Source organism: Equus asinus, chromosome 11 (assembly GCF_041296235.1).
Source record: "Equus asinus isolate D_3611 breed Donkey chromosome 11, EquAss-T2T_v2, whole genome shotgun sequence".
Lineage (NCBI taxonomy): Eukaryota > Metazoa > Chordata > Mammalia > Perissodactyla > Equidae > Equus > Equus asinus.
In genome coordinates, this window is record NC_091800.1 from 81,314,196 (window position 1) to 81,328,619 (window position 14,424).

The following is a 14,424-nucleotide window of genomic DNA, read 5'->3' on the forward strand; positions in this document are numbered from 1 at the left end:
TCCACTCCTTTGTATGTGTTCACCCAAAATGCATACAAATGTGTGTGCACTAAAGACTTCAATGAAATATTTCTAGCACTATTATTTGTGATAGTGCCAAATTGCAAACAATCAGCGATAAATAAATTGTGGTATATATTCATATAATAGAATACTATCTAGCAGTGAAATGAACGAAATGTAGCTGCAACCAACACCATGCATGAATTGCATACTGTACTATCAAGGGAAAAATGTCAGATACAAAACAGCACATCTTATATGATTCCTTACTTACTAATTTCAAAATCAGTAAACTAATCCATGTTGATAGAAATAAGGGTGGCAGTGGCCTTTGGGAACATGATGGATTAGTGACTGGGCGGGAGCATGAGATGTCCTCTTGGAGTGTGGGCGTGTTCTGTGTCTTAATCTGGATGGTGGTCAACAGGCGCGTCCACTTGGGGAAAGTTATCAGTCTGTACCCTTAATATATGTGCACTTCTCTGGATGTATATTTTACTTCAATAAAAATGTATATATATATTAAAACAGACAAGAAAAGGATTTGTGGGTACAAAGCCCATTGCTGAATCTATTATCTAATTATAATCTATCTATTATCTGTCTATTGATCGATCGATAGATCATCTATCTTTCATCTATCTGTCTATACATCCTTCTATCTATCATTTATAGATTTATATTAGTTTCCTAGAGCTGCCATAACAAAATACCACAGACCGAGCCACTTAAACAATAAAAACTTATTCTTTCTCAGTTCTGGAGGCCAGAAGTCTGAGATCAAGGCATGGGCAGGGCTGTTTCCCTCTGAGGCTGTGAGGGAGAGTGTTCCTCTCCTCCAGCTTCTGGTGGCTCCCTGGCAATATTTGATGTTCCTTGGCTTGTGGACACATCACCCTGGTCACTGCCTTCATCTTCACGTAACATTCTCAGTGTACATGCTTCTGTGTCCAAACTTCCCCTTTTTATAAGGACATGGTCATATTGGATTAGAGCCACCCTAATGACCTCATCTTAACTTGACCACATCTGCAAAAACCATATTTCCAAATAAGGTCACATTCTGGGGTCCTGGGGTTGGCATTTCAACTTACGAATTTTGAAGGAACATAATTCAACCGTTAACACTGTCTTTGTCTACACACGTGCACACACACACACACACAGGCATGCACATAAGGGCCATAAAGTATCTGCTGTCCTTTAATAAAATCCTGCCTTTTGATCATAGATTGTTCTTGGAAAATGCAATTTTATTCCAACACCTAGGGGCAAATGTTTATAGCTCAGTTCAAACTACATATATATTTTGTATTTAACACATAACCTGGGACAATTTTTTAAAATACAGCCACAATAATTTAGCTCTAGATGTATGACTGAAACATTGGTAGCAGTCCAACATCATTTTTAAGTAGAATTATTGGTCCTTAATCAACAATTACTCAGTGGAGGAAATGGTGTCACTAGTAGAAATTACAATTAGAGTCAATTGCTGTTTCAGACTTAGTTTTACAGAGAAATGTCAGCTTTTTATTAAAAATTAAGAAAACAGAGGCCAGCCCCGTGGCCGAGAGGTTAAGTTCACGCACTCCGCTACAGGCGGCCCAGTGTTTTGCCGGTTTGAATCCTGGGCGCGGACATGGCACCGCTCATCGGGCCATGCTGAGGCGGCATCCCACATGCCACAACTAGAAGGACCCACAACTAAGAATATACAACTATGTCCTGGGGGGATTTGGGGAGAAAAAGGGAAAAAAGTAAAATCTTTAAAAGAAGAAAATTAAGAAAACATTGTTAGAATCCGTGCTACAAAAGAGGCATGGGCGATGGGATTTCGAATTTGTGTCGTGTTTGCAGGTCACTCAGACACGGGGCTGTGGGGTGAGAAGAGTTCAGTTGTTGCCCTGTGCCGGTGCTGTGCTCACAGTCCCAGGGGCCGCACGGACCCCCACTAAGAGGTGCATGCTGAGCTGAGCAGTGTAGACTTTACCCCCTCTTGGCAAAACATCTTGTGCGCTTGCACCATGAGCCATGAGTAGGTAACAAGCTCTGATAGCAGCAGCCTTGCACATCTGCGCGTGCCCTGAGGGAGCAAAGCGCTCTCACACAGGCCTTTGTTTTCATCCCGAGGGCCTTCTCTGGGTTTTAGTAAGGCAACTTAATTACCCTACATTAAACTACATTAAACAGATAAGGTGAGAGACTCACCTGCCTCCTCAGGTGCCTGTGAGATTTAAGTGTGACAATTCCTGCTAAGTGCATAGCACATATTCGGCACGAGGAAAAGGAACACGTGGATACAGCTTTAGTTATTATATTGTCTTCATTGTCATTCCCGCTCCAAGATCGTATGGCTCATAAAATTCGAGAAAGAACTTGACCTTAGGTCATCCGACTTCAAAGTTACATCCTATCGCCACAAAACATTAAAAACAGTAAGACCGGAGTAAAGGACTGGGAATCCTGAGGAGTCACAGGGTCAGGTCTAGGTAAACAAGATGATGGCTTTATGCCGATTTCTGTCAACCAGTTGGAGGGACTGTGATGTGAGTGCCTGTTTAAGATGTATGAGAAAAAAAGTCTAGTTGTCATCATGATTTCTGAGAAAATACCAGCCCGGAGTAGCGACAAGGAAAACACAGAAATAGGTCCCCGCTAACATCGTGTCCCCATTTGTCAGGGCGGCTCACGGCAGGACGCAAAGCAGACACCTGGCTCCATCACGTCCGTTACCAAGAAGCTGAGGAAAATGCCATTCATTTTAAAACTCTCCCTCCAGACTCTGCAGTCTCCTTTCAGACAGAAAGAAAAAGACCACATTTCTGGGAAAAACACAGAACAGTCACTTGAAAAATAATCAGGCATTAGCCGCAAATAACCCATCTGGGGCACATGGACCACGAGGCGAAGAAAAGCCGTGGAGGAGAAGACGATCGACTCCGGAGTCATTTTGTCATCTTTCTGGGTGAGTACACACATGACATGAAGAGAAGGGAAAGTGCTTTCTGAAGTTGGAGGCCCGGCGCGTTGCCAGGCAATGAGCGCAGACTGAAGAGCTCAGACAAAAGGCGGCCAGGCAGAGCCTCTGCGGCTCGCATACAAAGGAGAGCAGATGCTGCGGCCGGCGGCCCGGAGGAGGCCTCAGCCGCTGCAGAGGACGGGGCTGGCTCTCGCACAAAGGGGGACACGCCCTGCCGGCACCGATCCCCAGAAGGCCCTTCTTGGGCTCACAAGAATAAATTGGAAACTCAGGAAAATTGCGCCAAGCACAAACCAGACCAGATACGGACTAGGAATCTATAAGGAATCCGAGCAGATTCTAACGGGAAGGGGGCGCTGGGTGCAGAAGCCATGACTCTTTACTCCTGAAGCCTGCACCAGAGGGATGGGATGATTCAGTCCGTCCTCCCTGACAGACCGGTTAGTAATTTTGTAACTACAATTATGAACAAAAATGGTACAATACCAGCATCCGTGTGCCACGAACACATTGGGATACCATCCTGATCTTTCCGTCTGTGTCCTCACCACAGTGCGAGGCTACTTGTGCACCAGAGGAAGGGCTACAGGTTCCACATTGTCCCTAACCCGGTCACTGTCAGAATGACCTTGAAATGCCCCACGGTGGTGCCAGACCAGTCAGCATCTCCCCAACCTTGTACAAGTCACTTAACCTCTCGGCCCCAGTATCTTCAATTGTGCACTGGATCACAGAGAGCCTCCTCCCAGGATTATGACGATGGTTAAATGAGTTAACGTTGGCGCAAACTCTTAGAACAGCGCCCGTGTGCTCCTATGACATAGCTGCTATGTCAGTGTTTGCTGAGTAAGAGGGAGGCCCCCCAAACCCAGAACAGAGCCTCAGGAAGCAGCACTTAGGAGAGTCCATTTAGAAAGTTCCTCCCGGAGACCTTGAATGGAGCTACTCCATAAACACTCCTTTCAGAACTGCTGGATTTCATAACCTGAGAAGTCCCTCAGCTCCTCGGTGACCGCCGTAGAACCAGGAACAGCCACCCATCGCCCCACTGTGTGCCTGTGGGATGACGTTTCTGCTTTGCCTCCCACCTGCCCTTCTGGACGCTCCTTCCTCTTGCACTCGGGGGCCCTGCATCGTGTAGTGGAGATTTGTTTGCAAGTCCCAATGATGCTGTCTCGCGGCTTGATGCCTCTGTGCATGTGGGCTTTCTGCCTGTGCTGTTCTCTGCTCTTTGTTGGGTGAACTCTTATTTATCCTCAAACTCTCTGGAAGCTTTCAACTTGAAATCTCCATTGCATGCACACCGCATCAACTAGCTCGTCACCCTGTACTGTGCTTGCTGATTTCATTCATTCTGTCATAAATCACTTAAGGGTCTTCTGCTATGTGGCCAGGCACAGGACAGAACAGCTCCCACTTCTGTGAAGGTAGCACGATAGGAATTCAGACAAGTCAAGGGCAATTACAAGAATACACTGTGAGATGTGCGTGTCATGAGAACGACGAGACAGGGACACACCCCACTTTGGGGAGCCAGGAAAGGCTCCCAAGTAGAAACGATGCCTCAACCGGGACCTGCGAATCAAGGAGGACCCAACCAGGTGAGGATGGAGGAGGGGAGTCCAGGGAATAGACTGTGTGGATAGTCTGGGGTCCCCTCCAATGCACTCTGAGCCCCTCAAGAGAGCCAGCCGTGTTCATCTGGCCCATCCTCTCAGCACCCGGGGAGTGCTCAGCAAGTGGGCGAATGGACAGTCAGCAAGGCAGCTGTGGCACATGTATTATATAGTTTAGACGGCATCAAGGGACAAACAGGTATTTTTAAAATTTTGTATCTCAAATTCAAACGTTCTTCCTGCAAAAAGGCAGAGAATGTTGATCCCCATCCCGTGATGACACATACAACCTCAGCTTCAGACATCAGGAAGAAGACATGAATCCACATTCTTCCCATTTCCAGGCCCTCGATATGGGTAGGAAAAAGTGAAAACAGCCTACCAGGTGTTCTTGCTGTTAGTAGTGTAAAGCATGAAGGCAGCAGTCCTGTATGTGATAGACAGCTTAAATGATAAAACACCTTGCAGTTATATTCAAAACTGGCAAGATATAGGACATCATAAATAAATACACATATTTTCTCTTAACTTTTATTCTGAGGTCAGCAACGTAAATTAGCTTCCTATTAGTCATAGGTATGAATTAGAATCCTGCCTCGGTGAACACAAACCTATCCCCAATATGTCTTGTCTGTCTAAGCGGTAGCTGGAGAACGCTGCAGCTCCTCCCACAGCCATTCATCCTCTTCTTGTCTCCTGCTTCTGTTCCACACGAAACTGTCCTCTGAGCTGGAAGACTGCACCAGCATCCCTCACCTCCACAGAGGCGAGTGGAAATCTAGCGACTTGACCAGCAAGTTGACTCTCCTCTCTGAATGCAACACGCATCCTTGGTCGCTCTCGTGAGCACAAGGAAAGAAGAAAGGTAAGCGAGGGAGGGGGCTCCACTGATTTGGGAGGGCACAGCTGAGGGGGAAGGTTATTTGTTAAAGGCTTATGGAAAATGCTGGTGGCATTTGTTCTCTCAAGTAATCGCGTACAGACCCTGATAATGTTTCTCATGCAACAACCGCAAGGAGGTCAATTTCCAGCCAATGAAAGGTGAGAAGGCTGGAGAGGACACCGGATCCTGCGGCGTCTGGGGGCTCTCAATCAATTTTAATTGAGTCCACTAATTGAATCACCCGCATCCTTTTAAAAGAGATGGACAAATGACGAAGCGGTCTCTGTGGAGGGACATTCTCCATTTCTCATGGTGTGTCAGCATCGGCTGTGTATGCTTCCAGAAAACACTGAGCTTCTTCCCAGGGCAGAAAGAGCAGGCGGCCCACCAAAGGTAACTTTACCGGGAATTCATAAGTTGTTATGGTTCCTACTAAGGTTTCCAAGAAATAGTTATTCAAAGACTCAGTTTTCCAATAATGCCCCCAAACTCTTTTCTCAACATACATCTCCTGGTATCTTTTCCTATTAGTCTCCCAGTTGTCTTTGTGGGGAGCGTTGCAAATTCCTAACATGGCAGCCCCTGCTCCTCTCCCTCCACCTCTGCATGGACTTGGATCCCTCCCCGATCCCCCACCTCTCAGGCAGGGGCAGGCAGAGGAGATGGCGGCAGCCACCCAGGGAGGGGCCGCCCTCCAACTCTTGAGCGGGAAACAGTTAAGAGACCTGAAGGATCCAGTCAGGAAAAAAATTCCAAGAAAGAAGCTCTGTAGAAATGGTGACTTTGCTTTACTTTCATTGGGGAAAAAAGTTCTGCCAACAGTAGTTCCACACTTGCTCATTCATCAGACACTCAACAAGTTCTTGCAAGCCAGTCGCTGTGTTGGGTGTCACAGCTCTCATGGAGATAAAGGCATTCCCTGGCTGCCCCTGCCCAGACCCCCACCTTTGAGTCCTTACAGCTTTAGCGCCTGCAGACTGGCTTCCACTTGCCGAAGCCTTTCAGTACTGGGGGACTGCCCCAGGCACAGAGGAGCTCGGCATGGGTGTGTGACCATCCAGCCCAGGGCCTGCGTGGGATAACCGTGTCCCTGTGCTCCTGAAGCCATCTCCACTGTGGCCATCTGTGCAAATGCACCACACACCCTGGATATTCACCCTTTGTTGACTGCCCCGACTCTGCGGTCGTGTTTCCATGTACACTATTTGCACATAAACCTTTGTCTCATGGTCTGCTTGTGGGGGAACCCCAGTGAAGGCATCAGCCTCTGGGCCACCACAGAACAGGGAGAGAACCAGACAGGTCAGTGCACTGACCCTGTATGGTCCGTATGTGAGTCCACATGGTATGTGCAACAGGTCCGGGCGGGCATACGTGTGTGTGACAGCTTGTGTGAAACTCCTGTGACACTTGTCAGTGCTCCGTGTGCCACGCCTGGGCTCCACGTGGACTCAGATGCCAGCCTGTCCTCAAGCTCTTTCCCCTGCCGTCCCTGCTTCTCCCTGCTGAGCGTCACTCCCGGTTTCAGAGTGTGACGACCTCTTGCACCTGGTTCTGTCCTGCCCCTTTGTCTGACTGGAGTTACCCTCTTTCAAGGGCCAGCTCCTCTTGCACCTCCCGCAGACCCATCTCTGACTGCCCCGTGTGAAGGGGACTGGATTTTTTCCATTGTTTTGTGGCTTTGGTCCTTTGAGGGGATCCCATCATAATCGTCACCTCCTTATGCATGTCACTTTGTTCCCACATGAGTGTGAGCTTTTTAAAGGTTGGATCAACGTTTTCTATTTTCTTGTAGCTTCCACAGGCCTCGGCATAGAGTTTTGTTTTGTTTTTGTTGTCATTTGGGAAGAAAGTTCTGCTGACAATAGTTTCACATTTATTCATTCATCAGACATTCATCTGGTCTCTCAGCAAGTGAAGATCAGACTATTGAGTCTGTCTTTCTTGTCTTTTCAGTTCACTCCCACCATGTAAATATGCTCAGAGACAGGCTTGTGAGCACGCACTGTTTCCTGTAATGGGAGGAATAAAGAGCTTCTATGAGGGAGAAAATGCCTGTGTTTAAACAACAATGTAACCCAAAGGGATCTACGTGTGGTCCCCCTTCTCTCCCTACTATGTAAATAAAGCGCCGTGGCCATAACTTCTGCAGTCACCAATTCTACTTGCTCCATAAAACCCTTGACTCTTCACCCATTTAAACTTTACCAGGCAGCGAGGAGACGGAGAAAGAAATATGACAGACGAGCACATAGCTGACATTGCACCCCGTTACTAAATCAGTAGAAAGGGTAGACCATAACCGACTGCAAATAAATCCTCTCGTGTCTTGGGGCCAAAGGGTTGAGGAGCAAAAGGGGAGAGGAGAGGGCCAGAGTGACTGTGACAGGAGAGAGACGGAGATCATCTGGGCTGAGAATTCTATTGCTAAATTGCTTTTCATTTCTAAGAATTTGCTCCATCTGTTGCCCTCCTAACACTGTCTAGACAATTTCAAAGTATTACATAATTCATAGTGGCTGCATATTTTCCTGTTTACTGCAGTTAGTCTACAAAGGTCACTGATAAAATAATCTTTTTAACTGGTATGAAAAACATCTCAAAAATCCTAGAAACTTAAGAGACAGCCACACCAGTACTTTTTGATAGTGATTCACGGAAAAAATAAAACCACAGCAGGCCTGACTGTCCCTGGTTTCTGGCAAGGTTTTGACAGGTGTCAAAAACCAGAGGCCGCTTCGTCTCCACACTAGTCAAATGAGGACCATTATCCAGGACAGCTTTTCATTTTGTGACGGCCTGCTGAGCAGAGGCCTAACAGTGACGACACAGGACAGCCTGCCCTAGTTAGAAACCAGAGCCAAGTTAATGCATAATGCGCTTCAAAATAACATTTTTGGAATGTATTTAATGGAGACACTGAGTACATTGACGAAAAAGAGGGTTAAAAAAGAGTACCGGCAGCAAAGCAGAAAGAGAGCGAAAAGAAAGAAGAAAGAGAGAGAGAGGGGAAGGAGGGAAGGAAGGAAGGGAGGGAGGGGAAAGGCTGTGGACGTGAGGAAAGTTCATTCATTCAGTGTTGTTTTCACTTGGGACATATGCCAGGATTTGCCCACAGAAAATGGACAATCGGGTTTCCAGTCACAACGCTCACTATTTAGAGTTGTTTTCCTGTTCTTGAGCTCACAGGCCCTCACTCCTCTGCAGCCACTGTGCCTGCCACACTGTTCCAGGGAGCGAGGGGACACCGGGGCACCTGCCTTGAGAAGAAGGCAGTGCAGAGCAGGCGAGGCTGTGTAGGAGGGTGGCGCCTGGGGATAGGCTGGGCTCTCTGTGAGGTTCCAGTCTCCTCTCTCCCCCAAGTATCTGAGAACTGACAGAGCACAAACTGATCTTTTTCTATCTAAGAATGCATTTCCTTACGAATGCTCTCACTTTTTATTTTACACGTATAACAGGAATTTCTGTGAGATTCAGAGGACTAGACACGGGTTGACCAGCTGATGGGTGACCTAGGAACATCCTCCTGCGAGGGAGTCGTGGCTGACTCGTTACATGAGCGCGGGGAAGCCCTCCTGTTTGTCTGAGTGGAACCGATCAGCCTGTGACAACGGGAGCAGGCACTGCCCTTGGACTCCAGTTTTGAAGTGCAGCCCTCTAAAGCTGTCAGGTGAGCATCCCACGAGTTCGTGAGGACATGGCCAGGGCACCATGGCTGCCCCACCGGGGCCTCCGGGAAGAAGCATGGGGTCAGCAGGACATGCCTCGCGCTCGGCTCAGCGTCCCGACTCCACACCTCTCCCAGGACCCCAGGCTCTGCTGGGACGTGGTCCTTGGGTGGGGAAATGAAAGAGAATGGTGCTTCAAAGCAGAGCAACTGCTACATTGCTATTTTCTTTCCAGGATAAACATCGATGTCCTGAAAATAGCTCAAAAGAAATTTTTAAGAGCATCTGGGGCATGCTAACTTTTAAACAGTCTACAGATCTAAGTGTGGGCCAGAAGCGCTCTCCCTGTAGTGGCCAAATAACCCCGTGTTACACAGGCAAGGAAAGTGGGGGGGTGGGGGTGGGTGGGCGTGAGATCTTAGGAGAGTTTGGTACCACAGTCACACTTGTGTCTTAAAATTTATTCTGGTTGGATGCTTAAACGTTCCAACAAAGTGATTATTTTAGAAGGAATAGAAATTCTTTGCCTATAAAACTAAATAAAATTTAATTTTGAGAGCCGCATTTTGCTAAAAAAAAAAAATGTGAATACAAGAAGGATGAGTATCCTTGGCCCCATGGACTCTCAGAATGCGTCTGCCACCTGGGCTCATCAATAAATAGCCCCACATTTTGGTCGACTTTTTTGCAAAGTTAATTTGAATTGGTCATGTCAGAAATCAATTTTTGAACATAATCTGTGGCATAAATTTGTATGTATACTAAAATTTTCTGGGAGTAGAATTTTATAATAAATATGATACTACGTTAGTATATATGATGCATATATGTCATTATATTGAATCATTGTCTGGTGAGCAATAACCTGGTTAGTCTACATATTTCACATGACTATATATACACTTTTATTTTACAAGGACTTTGTATATATAAATGTAATGTATAATATATTTTCTATAAATATACGTATAAAGTCCATGTAAAATAAAAGTTACATTAAGCTCGAATTAGGCAAAGACATAACTCTTCAAGAAACCACAGAAGATTGTTGAGCATGAATGTTTACTTATCCTGAGGGAGCACTTTTTATTAGTGTCATGTAGGAACCTTTAGTCAGTTACCTGTGTAGCCATTTAGAATGCAATTGCGAAATAAAGAACTAAGTTAATTTATGAACAAAAGCACCAGTAGGACAAGTGTTCCCAAAAATTATGTTTAAATTTTGTTTAAAATTTCAAAACTATGTTTAAATGGTATTTTTTTAGAACTGGAGTTATAGTTAAATAATAAAACCAGTGTGCAAATAAGCATACTGTATTTTTTCCTAATCTCTGTGACCATAATTAAAGAAATGTAATTTACATACTTATCATTTGTATGTATTTCACATTTAATCACATACAAACTACCTTTACTTGTAATTTACACACTACAGGTTTTTAAAAGCCTGTTCTATTCATAAACTGCTGTGTAACAAATTACTCCAAGTTTAGTGATTTAATACAGCAATAATCATTTATTATCTTCCACGCTTTCTATGGGTCAGCACAGACAGCACACATCGGGTGTGGTACAGCTCTGCTCCACGGGGTCTGGAGCTCCTCTGGAGCACTCCAAGGTGAGGCGCTGGAGTCATCTGAGGGCTCATCCTCACATGTAGGAGAGGATGCTGGAGCAGGTGTCCGGAATACCCACACGTGGACTCCCCTTTGGGCTGGGCTTCTTCATAACAGAATGGCTAGATTTCAAGGGCAATCTTCAAGAGAGAGAGAGAGAGAGAGAGGGAAACCATCTGACTTTCTCCCACCTTGCCTGAAGAGAGATGTAGCATTTCACCACATTCTATTGCTTGAAACAATTACAAACAGTGGAAGAGTGCCAACACTGCACAACACCCGCTATGCAGGATGGGATATGTATCAGTGTTTGGAATATGGTGTGCCACAAAATTTAACTGGTTATGCCCTTGCTTTAGTACACACGACTGTATTCAAAATACAGGGATTCGTCCTGAGAAATGTGTCGTTAGGCAATTACGTCATTGTGTGAACATCATAGCGTGTACTTGTGCAAACTAGTGCTGCCTACTACACACTTAGGACACAAGGTGACAACCTTACGGGACCACCATATTACATGCGGTCAGTCATTGACCAAAACGTCATTATGTGGCACATGACTGTACTTAATAAGCTATTTTCTATCTTTTCTTAAAAGAACTAGAATTTAAACTCTCTTTCCTTTTTTTTGACAACATATTTCTATGACTAAACCAACAAAAATTTATGACATTTCCTATTCTGCAAAAATTTGTTTCTCTAAAGGTTAATCAACTCTTTGTTTAAGTTGAAGATGAAGTTCTTGCAGAAGATAATTCAAGAATATTTTTAAAATTCAGAAAGTCAAATAAGCACATACATGCAGTAAATTTAGCATAATTTCTTTTCCAAAGGAAAATGAAAAGAAATTATATCTATGTTATGGGAATTCAGTACAAGTGGGGAATTTATGGATTGGAAAAATCTGGAACGAAGTCTAGGATATGGCTGGAGAGTTGGGAGACTTTCTGATTGAAAATAAAACAGATGTAGCAGGTTGATGATTTTGTACAGAGGACATGACTCAAAAGAATCCAAAAACTACTGGAAAAGGAAGGTGCTAGGGGCTTCAGATCAAATTAATGTCAGGTGACTGCGAACAGGAGGAAAATCTTTATCTCAAATTCACACACCTTTAAAAGAATGTAAAGGAAACATAAGGGACTTCAGAAAAGATATCTTGTATACGGAGGTGATAATTCAAAGTATTTAACAGCCTCTTTAGCATAAATCCCAAGCATTTAGTGAAGATGCCAGCCAGCATGCCACAGGCACGTACCCGCAGGCCAGGAGTCCTGTCTGGATGCAGCAGAGAGCATCCTCTGCCATGAAGCATCAGTCTGAGAGTCAGAAGGGGCCTCGACACATCAGTGGATCCAGCCCTACCTTTTTAGGTAGCTAAGAGTTGTTAGATTAATTTGCCCAATGAAGCAACTCTGTTAGAAGCACGAAGAGATTTGCTCAAAAACCACACAGAAACTAAGTTGTAGAATAAGATCAATAATGGAAACACACTTTTTTCTAGAACATACTACTACCATTTCGCTGTGTTACTTGTGATGTGACACATTTGAAACCTGGTGTTTATGGCACACCCAATCTCTTTCGGTAAAGAATGAGAAGGTGTCTGCTGTAGTCTGGCTCTGCCGTCAGTAAGACAAGTGGCCTGAGGCTGAGAAGGAGTCTCTGGCTTCATCTGGCTGGTCCGTGCGAGACGGATCAGTGAGATTCACTTTAACTTCCTTCCAGTTCTCAATCCCGTGAGCTTGGACTATAGATCTCTTCCTGAGTGTCGATGGAAAACAGACCTTAGAACGTCCGAAATATCCACCTGGGAAAACCATGACACCGAGACAGTCAGATGTGGGGCGATGTCCTTGCTGAGCTGTCCACTGCACTTAGGCTGTCGTGGGCGGGAGAGAGAGACCACATATTCTTATAAAAATGGGCTTGTCCAGACACGGCCGTGACAGACAAAACTTTAATATGAACACCACCCACTCATCCCAACACGTTCCTGGGCACGGGTCACCCTGGTGTTCTGTAGCCTTGGGTCACGGAGGCCACTCCAGCCGTGGGAGCTCCCATGAGCTGTGACTTCATTTTGTGGGTGAGCTGGTTGGTCAAAGTCAAAGCCAACAGCCAGGGTGCAAATGGGGGTAAGACCCTTCCCCTGGAGTTGGGCGTTTACTGGATTTGAAACACAGGGCACAGGAAAGAGAATGAGGTGTGCGATGCAGCGCTAGTCTCCCTTTCCTAAAAGACTGTCACACTGGTATTTATTTATGTATTTGGTCCTCTCCACTCACAGCCCTGTGCGCCCTGCAGCCCATGTTTGGTGGTGCCGTGAAGAAAGCTGTGCCCGCACGCGGCTCAGGACAGACATCCCTGCAGCTTCTCTCGGGGCCACAGAACTCAAACCACGCGAGAGAAGGAACGTCACACAGAGCGGAGAGGGACAAGTTCAGCCCTGAGGACCTGCTCAGAACAAAGCGCTAGGGAAGGCCGCCGGGCAAGTGAGGAGTCAAAGGCAGCTCCTGGAGGGTGATGGGGCGCTTTTCAGCCCCGCCAGAGGTCGGAAGGTCCGAGGGTAAAAATATGACTTAGACTGGGAGTGAAATGAGTTTAGGGGTTGTGTCACATTATTCTCCCAAAGAAAGAGCACTAGGCGTGCTGGGTTCCATGTGCCACGGGCACTGGCAGGTTGAAGGGGGCCCCAGGCGTGGTGTCCACCCACTGCGGCAGGAGGCGGCAGCCACCCCCTAAGCAGGTCACTTCAGGTCTGTTTCAGTAAAATTCGATTTACAGCAAACTGTCGTTATCCTTCTATTTTAAAGAGCTGATTCTCAGAAGCAGACGAATCTTCTTTTCCCTGTTTCCGGTGTTTCGAGGCCTGCTCTTTCTGGTCCTGTTCCTGATTAGACCAGGCATTTCCTCTTCGGCTGCGTTCACCTTTGAAGTCAAGGCTCCAAATATTATGATATGTAGAAAATGTTTATTTATTGTTGCTCAGTGTCAATCAAGCAATTAGGGATGCCAGACGTAAGGTTGAAATGCCACCCCCAAATAAAGTATTTCAGAGAATTTTAATCCAAAAAACATGCATTGAAGACTTCTTATGTTCAAGATACTGTGCAGAACTCTGCAAGACAGGGAGGGGAGCCAGGGTCACCGTCTCGGGAGGCAACGCATCCAGGACCCACACGTGGTGCTGCTTCAAAGGCATTGTAGTTCTTTTTCTTCTTGGTGTTGCTTCCATGGACACTGGATCTCAGTGTCATCAGCTCCATAAATTACCCCAGATGAGATCACCTGAGTCCCCGTGGCTTGGGGCAGATGCAGCAAGGAGGGCTCAGGTCGCTGGGCTTTGCCATGTCTCAGGGGAGCAGATCCCAACTCCTGGTGGGTTCACCGTGCTAGACTCAGCTTGAGCTCTAGAGCGACCAGTGACTGGGGATCTGGGGATTTGGGTCTATGTTCCATGCCCAGGTGACCTCTCCTCGTCACTAAGGGAAGGGCCAGGTGGCTCTCGATGGCAGCCTGAACATTCCAGGTGTCACATTTAGGCATGACAAGGGCACCTGGAGAATTCCACGCCAAGATGCCAGCAAGACGTGCCTGGTCACAGAATATGAGTCGCTCTCGGGAAAACAGTTCAGAAACACAGAGTTCA

At 46.2% G+C, this 14,424-nt stretch overlaps 1 long non-coding RNA gene across 1 annotated transcript; it reads left to right on the forward strand.

The window, feature by feature from the left end:
* The first annotated feature begins 2,488 nt into the window (after positions 1-2,488).
* LOC139046580 (uncharacterized) lies at positions 2,489-13,844 on the forward strand. The gene is made up of 3 exons (XR_011506732.1): positions 2,489-5,467; positions 8,944-9,155; positions 13,063-13,844. It is a non-coding gene; the product is annotated as an uncharacterized lncRNA (long non-coding RNA).
* Positions 13,845-14,424: the final 580 nt, after the last annotated feature.